The following is an 8,860-nucleotide window of genomic DNA, read 5'->3' as shown; positions in this document are numbered from 1 at the left end:
GGGTTTATTCCATCAGGCCCTGGGGACTTAACCACTTCAATGCCCTTTTAAGAGGACCAACACCACCTCTGCCTTTGCTTTGAAATGCCCGTGACAATAAACTCAGCTGTGACTTTGAATTTAATCCAACAATGAAAATTTTCACTCTGATGCTTCTCAAGTATCTTCCTTTTTCCTGCAACACGCATTTGCTTTTGCCTTAGTGGATGGAGTTTACAACCGCAATTGCTCTGTTTCCCACATGATTGATCTCACTCTTACTCTGTTTAGCCAGATCCAGTTTCCACCAGCAACAACATAATTCCACTATGAGTCACAACTCTCCCTCTCATGCACTTTTTGCATTTCACCAGGACTGTTCATTCCATTACTCTCTGGTCCACTTGTCCAACCCACGCCACTACTTCCCATCCCATGGCATTTCCCACGTAACCAGACAAGATGCAACTTCTGTCCATACATCACTTTCTTTTCCACCATCTGGGATCCCAGATAATTATTCCAGGTGAAAGTGTTTCATTTGTACTTTGTTCAATTTAATTCACTGCATTCAATGTTTACAATGGGACTTTCTCCAGAGAAACCAAACATGGGTTTTGTGAAGCACCTACATTTGGCTTGCAGGAGTGATTCTGAGCTTCCTCTTGGATGCCATTTTAATCCTCAGGTTCTCTCCCTTGCTGACCTGTTTGCCTGTAGCTTCCTCCATTACCGAAATGAGACCCAAACTAGAGGAACATATCATTTTTCATCCAGGTACTTCGAACCTCCTGGAATGAACAGCAAATTCTCCAACTTCAGGTAAACTGCTTCCCATAGTTTGGCATCATCATGTTAATGAACCTTTCTTGCCTGCTTTTTAAAAAAATATTTCTTATTATGCCGCTTATTACCTGATCTTACTTATCACCATATAATCTTTTGACCACTGCTTCACCTCCCTCCAGACCTATTTTTAAACTTTAACTTTCCTTTTAAGATGAAGGGTTGCTGACCCGAAACATCGACTGTTCTCTCACTCGACTGATTCTGCTTGACTGGTTGGGTTTTTCTTGCTTGTTTTTGTTAACTTCATCACCCTTCTCTGTCCTGCCTCTGAAGCAATTACACAAAGGAGAATTACACAAAGGAGATAGAGTTGCTGCAGCATTTTGTAAATTTACATCAAAACTTCTTACAGTTCATAGGCTTTGCAATAAAGGCTTCAGCTTTCCTATGTACTTGCTATACCTTTTGGTTACACCTGTCAGTAACAGTAAAATTTCTTTTTGTTTGGGATTTAGTTGGGGATGGTGTACAGGTGTAGGAAAACATGTCTAATAAATCTAATTTTCAGGAGCCACATAGGATCAACCCTTTTGCTTGCAGTGAAATTGTAACAAGATTTGTGTTCTTCATCAAATACTACTGAGGCCAAATGAATGAAAACTACATCTGGAGGAAAGAAAAAAGCTGAGTAGATATAAAGTACATAGGAAATTGTTTAACTAGAATAGCAATACACTGTGGCTGAATACATTAGTGGCAGGGGATAATTAATGTTTACTTATTATAAGTAGCTCTCTGCAATCACGGTATACTGAGAATTAGAATCCCCATTGTTCCCAGCTGTCAAGAACAGTAATTACCTTGTACCTTAACACCTCTGGGAACTGGATTTTATTTATCCATTATAACTGTATGGATTGGTTGGATACATTAGGACCAATCTAAAAACAACCAATTATCTTACTCGTTTGCAGAAGGATGAAAATCATGCTAAAATGGTAATTTTCTCAGTTCTTTTGAATATCTGTGATGGCTCATATAAACTCCAATCATAATGATAACAAAGTTACTTAATCTTATGTGGTGACTGAGTGGTGATCAAATAATTCACACCGTCAATTTTGGAATTTGCTCATCACCCTCCAGTAGCTGACTCCCCTTTCCCCCACTTCACTATCTGCTTCTACCTATCACCCTCCTCCTCCTGCCTCCCAACTGCACTCCTTTTCTTGCACCTGGCTCCATGTGCCCATCATACTTCAATCCCGCTTAGTCCATCTATCATTTACTGCCCTCATCTCACCATCCCCCACTACTTTATATACTGGTTATCTTATCTCTCCACTCTATAACCCAAATCATCAATAATCCCCCACCCTCCATCCAAACTCCCACCAGTTTTTGCTCAGCCCACTGAGTACCACCAGCAGCTTTCTGAGGAAATTATTTGTCAGCAAGGATTCTGCAAAGAAGAAATTATCAAGGTATAAAAGTTTGTGTTCAGCAAACATGTTCGCTATTAGTGAATGAATGATATTAAGGCAGGTTGAGCAGAGGGTGGATTTCATTCTAGTTGTTTTAACACTTGAATCAATATTGTTAAATTTGGTATAGACAACAGAAGATTTCTGAATCCTTTCATCATTGATATTGGAACAAATAGCAATTGGTGAACCCCTGAGTCTTCACCCAACATATTCAAATATTAGTGACTTTAATCAGCTTCACCAATCAAACCTACATAAACTAGTAGATTATTCGTACATTTACACAACTATTGAGCATAATATTTTCTAATCAAATATCAGATAGTCAAATTAATAATTGTTTAACTATAGAAACATGATCACCTTTAACGATGATTAAACAATTTAGAATTAATTTTAGTAAGCAATACAAGAGCAGTAATGCCACAGCACCTATGTAAAAAGTATTCAACCCTACTGGAAGTCTGTAATGTTTTAATGTTTTACAACGTTGAATTTCAGTGGCTTTTTTGACACTGATCAACAGAAAAGACTCACTCATGTCAAAGTGAAAACAAATTTCTACAAATTGGTCTAAATTTATTACAATTATTAGACACAAAATAATTGACTACACAAGTACTCACCCCCTTCAAGTCAGTATTTAGTAGATGCACCTTTGGCAGCAATTTCAGCATTGAGTCTGTGTGGATAGGTCTCCAGCAGCTTTGCACATCTGGTCACCAAAAAATTTCCTCAGTCTTCTTCACAAAACTGCTCAAGCTCTGTCAGATTGCAAAGGGATCATGAGTGAACAGTCCTTTTCAAGTCCAGCCACAAATTCTCAATCAGATTAAGCCTGAGATTCTGATTTGCCCACTTCATTGTTTTTAAGCTATTCCTGTGTAGCTTTGGTTTTATGCTTGGGGTCATTCTCTTGCTGGAAAATAAATTTTCTCTCAAGTCACAGTTCTCTTGCAGACTGCATCAGGTTTTCCTCCAGAATTTCCCTGTAACTTGCTGCATTCATTTTACTCTCTACCTTCAGAAGCCTTCCAGGGCCTGCTGTAGTGAAGCATCCCCCCAGCATGATGCAGTCACCACCACGCTTCACAATGGTACGTTTTTGATGATGTGCAGTGTTTAGTCTGTTGGCCATAAAGTTCAATTTTGGTTTCATCAAACCATAGAACCTTCTTCCAGCTGATTTCAGTGTCTCCCTCATACCTTCTGGCAAACTCCAGCCGAGATTTCATGAGGTATTTTTTCCACAACAGTGGCTTTCTCTTTGCCACTTCACACAAAGTTGCAACTGGTGAAGAACCTGGCACAACAGTTATTGTTTGCATAGTCTCTCCGATCTCAGCCACTGAAGCTTGTAACTCCTCCAGAGTTGTCATGGGTCTCTTGATGGACTCCCTCACTCGTCCCCTTCTTGGATGGTCACTCAGTTTTTGAGGATGGCCTGCTTAGGCAGACTTACAGCTGAGTCATATTCTTTCCATTTCTTGATGATTGACTTAACCAGACTCCAAGGGATATTCAGTTTCTTGGACATTTTCTTGTATCCCTCTCCTGACTTCATTCTTGTCAATAACCTTTTCATGGAGTGTTCTTTTGTCTCTATAATGTAGTTTTTGCCAGGATACTGACTCAGCAGCATTGGTCCTTCCAGATCCAGGTGTATTTTTACTAAAAATCAATTGAAACACATTGACTGCACACAGGTGATCTCCATTTAACTAATCATGTGACTTCTACAACCAATTGGCTGCACCAGTGATGATTTGGTGTGTCATATTAAAGGGAGTGAATACTTATGCAATCAACTATTTTGTTTATGTTTATAATTTATTTAGATCACTTTGTAGAGATCTTTGCAATGAAAGAGTCTTTTTCTGTTGATCTGTGTTAGAAAAGCCAAATTAAATCCACTGTGATTCAATGTTATAAAACAATAAAATATGAAAACTTCCAAAAGGGGGTGAATATTTTTACAGGCATTGTATTTGTTGGTCATAAATTTACATCTAGTATCAATGTGTGATATTCAATCCAAATTGCTAATATTATTGTAAATTGGTCTCTGGATTGATTATAAGTGCAATGGTTTTGATAATCTTTCAGATGAATAAATCAGGTTTGCATGACCTCATCCTTAACCACTGCTGTAGTTGATCTAATTGTCTCTGCTTCTGTAGAAATAATCATTAGAGACATTAGCATAACGAATCATCAATTACTGCAAATCTCCTGCTCTTAAATAAATACATTCCCTGTCAGTTCTATTCAATAGACAGTAGGTGCAGGAGTAGGCCATTCAGCCCTTTGAGCCAGCACCACCATCACCATTCAATGTGATCATGGCTGATCATCCACTATCAGTACCCCTCCTGCCTTCTCCCCATATCCCTTGACTCCGCTATCTTTAAGAGCTCTATCTAACTCTTTCTTGAAAGCATCCAGAGAATTGGCCTCCACTTCCTTCTGAGGCAGAGCATTCCACAGATCCACAGCTCTCTGGGTGAAATATTTTTTCCCTGAACTCTGTTCTAAATGGCCTACCCCTTATTCTTAAACTGTGGCCTCTGGTTCTGGACTCTCCCAACATCAGGAATTAGATATGTTAAGTGAACCCTCCTATGTGCAAACTAGAACACCTAGATAAAATCTATCTACCATGGACGTCCATAGAATCAGAATTCCTAACCTCTTGTGCATTAGGATGGCACAGCTTCATTGAACAGAGTTGATCCTGACCTTGAGTGCTGTGTGTATGGAGTTTGTCTGTTCTCTCTGTGACTTTCTCTGATTTCCTTCCACTTCCTGAAGGCAAGGTAGTAGGTTAATTGGCTACCATAAGTCGCATTGAGTGAGTGACAAAAGGGTATATTAATGGGCATATGTGTGAGAGGTAGAATGAAATAAGAAGAGAAGGAATTAAACTATTGTGATTCCATCCTCTGAAGATGGCAATGGACCCAATAAGCCAAATGCTATTGTTCCACAATGCTACACATTTGACCAAAATAGACATTTAATTTTATAGCGATAAAATGTTCACATCCTAGGGAAGATGAGGTACTACAGAATCATTGAAAATCCAATTATAAACCAAGGAATGGAGTTAAAAAGTTAAAATGATTCTGAATTTCCATAACTTCACAATGCCATTGATGCATTAAAGATCTTCAAGTTTTTTTGATGTCAATCATTTCACAAATGCTGTTCATATTCTCAATGCCTTTTAATGAACCATCAATAAATGGGTTATGTGATCATTCTGACTTTTATTCATTTATTAAGATAGAGAGCAAAAAACAGCCCTTCCAGCCTTTCAAGCTGCACTGCCCAGCAATCACTGATTTAACCCTCGCCTAATCACGGGACAATTTACAATGACTGATTAACCTACCAACTGGTACATCGCTCCTCAGTGGGAGAAAACACGTGCATGGGGAGGACGTACAGATTTATTACAGATGCCTTCAGAATTGAACTCTGAACTTATGGGCTGTAATATGTTGTGCTAACCACAATGCTACTCTAGTCTTTGCTATAATATGAATATATATGAACATGATATCATATGAATCTCATTGATTATTTTCAGGCATGCGATCTTGGTGACCTGTTTTCTACTACTGCTGGCTGTTCCCCCTCTAGTACCATAGGACAAACAGTACAGCAGCTCGTATGCCTTCCATACTCTACCCCAAAATTCCATTACATTAATGACTAATCTGAAAGTTAACTATTTTCTGTACCTTTATTTCACATGCACTTCTGAGAAGTACAATTGCATATCTTCGACATGTTAACTGGGCTAGCTTTTAGTAACATGGATTTTATTTCATCTGCCCTCTCACCATTGAGGCAACACCTCACCTGTAAATCTGCTGCGGTCATCCATAGTGTCCGGTGCTCCCGATGTGGCTTCGTCTACATTGATGAGACCTATCGTAAACTGGAGGCCTGCTTCGTCGAGCACCTCCACTCCATCCGCAAAAGTGGAACTTCCCAATGGCCAAACATCTTAATTCCCATTCCTGTTCTGACATGTCAGTCCATGGCCCCCTCTTGTGTCACGAAGAAGCCACCCTCAGGGTGGAGGAGCAACATCTTATATTCTGCATCTGGGTAGCCCCCAACCTCATGGCATGAATATCTATTTCTCCTTCTGCTAAACAAAAAAATTCCCGCCCCCTCCCCTCTTCTATTCACCACTCTGGCTTCTCGCCTCTTCTCACCTGCCTATCACCTCCTCCTTCCCTCTCTCCTATGGTCCAATCCTCTCCCATCAGATTTTTTCCCTCTCCAGCCCTTATCTTTACTACCCAATTGGCTTCACCTATCACCTTCCCCTCTCCCCATTTTTATTATTCTGGCATCATCCCCCCTTTTGTTTCTGGTCCTGAAGAAGGGTCTCAGCCCAAAATGATGACTGTTTATTCACTTCCATAGATGCTGCTTGACCTGCTGAGCTCCTCCAGCACTTTGTGCACATTGCTTTGGATTTTCAGCATCTGCAGAATTTCTTGTGTTTAAAATAGTTTCTTTATACTATTTTATTATATTATGTATTTACTTTACCTGCAGACTGCCATCATATCATGGAGACACAATGGACTACAGATGCTAGAATCTTGAGCCATCTTGATGCAACTACCGTCCCGTTGCACTTACATCCATCATCATGAAGTGTTTTGAGAGGCTCATCATGAGACACATCAAGACCCTGCTGCCCCCCTCACTGGACCCCCTGCAGTTAGTGTACCATCCCAACTGTTCAACAGACGATGCCATTGCCACCACCCTCCACCTGGCCATCACCCACCTGGACAAAAAAGACACATACGTTCAGATGCTGTTCATAGACTTCAGTTCAGCATTCAACACAATCATCCCTCAGAAACTGATTGGAAAGCCGAGCCTACTGGGCCTGAACACCTCCCTCTGCAACTGGATCTTAGTCTTCCTGACTAGGAGACCTCAGTCAGTCCGGATCGGGAGCAGCATCTCCAACACCATCAGACTGAGCACGGGGGCTCCCCAGGGTTGAGTGCTCAGTCCACCACTGTTCACTCTGCTGACCCACGACTGTGCTGTAACACACAGCTCAAAACATATCATTAAGTTCGCCGATGATACGACCATGATGGATCTCATCAGCAAGAACGATGATTCAGCTTACAGAGAGGAGGTGCAGTGGCTAATGGACTGGTGCAGAGCCAACAACCTGTCTCTTAATGTGAACAAAAGAGATGGTTGTTGACTTCAGGAGGGCACGGAGTGACCACTCCCTACTGAACATCGATGGCTCCTCGGTAGAGAGATCGTAAAGAGCACCAAATTTCTTGGTGTTCACCTGGTGGAGAATCTCACCTGGTCCCTCAACACCAGCTCCATAGCAAAGAAAGCCCAACAGTGTCTCTACTTTCTGTGAAGGCTGAGGAAAGTCCATCTCCCACCCCCCATCCTCATCACATTCTACAAGGGTTGTATTGAGAGCATCCTGAGCAGCTGCATCACTGCCTGGTTCGGAAATTGCACCATCTCAGATCGCAAGACCCTGCAGCGGATAGTGAGGTCAGCTGAGATCATCGGGGTCTCTCTTCCCACTATTACAAACATTTACACTACACGCTGCATCCCAAAGGAAACAGCATTATGAAGGGCCCCATGCACCCCTCACACAATCACTTCTCCCTCTTGCCGTCTGGGAAAAGGCTCTGAAGCATTCAGGCTCTCATGACCAGACTATGTAACAGTTTCTTCCCCCAAGCTATCAGACTCCTCAATACCCAGAGCCTGGACTGACACCTTGCCATACTGTCCTGTTTATTATTTATTGTAATGCCTGCACTGTTTTTGTGCACTTTACACAGTCCTGTGTAGGTCTGTAGTCCAGTGTAGCTTTCTCTATGTTGTTTTTTTTACGTAGTTCAGTCTAGTTTTTGTACTGTGTCATGTAACACCATGGTCCTGAAAAACATTGTCTCATTTTTACTGTGTACTGTACCAGCAGTTATGGTCAAAATGACAATAAAAGTGACTTGACTTGACTTGAAAATACAGGAAATACAGATAAAACCTGTAGTCATTATTCAACCCCTTTATCTGGTATTATTCTGATAAATTTGTGTTGTTCCTTTCATTACGCTAGTGACCAAGAACTGAATGTAGGGAATTCAGACAATTATTCAGGCAGTTATCTTGTACAAATGAAGTATCTATTCATTTTTTTTTCACTGAAGTTTCCATTTGTTTCTTTGATTGATTTTTAAAGAATTATTTCTGAACATGCATATCTATATCCCCACAACTTCCAATGCCCCATCTGGAATGCTTAAAATTTGTTTTTGAATAACTTTTGATTTACTTAGTCAATTTGCCTGTTTCATTGAAACTTTATGGTTCTGTTTACTGTGCATCCTAAATCAAGTGTTATCCACAAACTTAGACATAAAACATGCTATTTTGAAATCATAATGCATATGATGAAATGCTCAGGCTCCAGTTAAAAAAAATCCCTGGGAAACATTTTGTTCAAGACAACAATCCACGTATCTTTATTCCAATTTCCTATCTTACAGAATTTTGAGAGCTTCGGTTCAAACTGCCTT

This window comes from Hypanus sabinus, chromosome 6 (genome assembly GCF_030144855.1).
Source record: "Hypanus sabinus isolate sHypSab1 chromosome 6, sHypSab1.hap1, whole genome shotgun sequence".
NCBI classification, from domain to species: domain Eukaryota; kingdom Metazoa; phylum Chordata; class Chondrichthyes; order Myliobatiformes; family Dasyatidae; genus Hypanus; species Hypanus sabinus.
The sequence above is the reverse complement of the archived record's forward strand: the minus strand, read 5'-3'. Positions refer to the sequence as shown.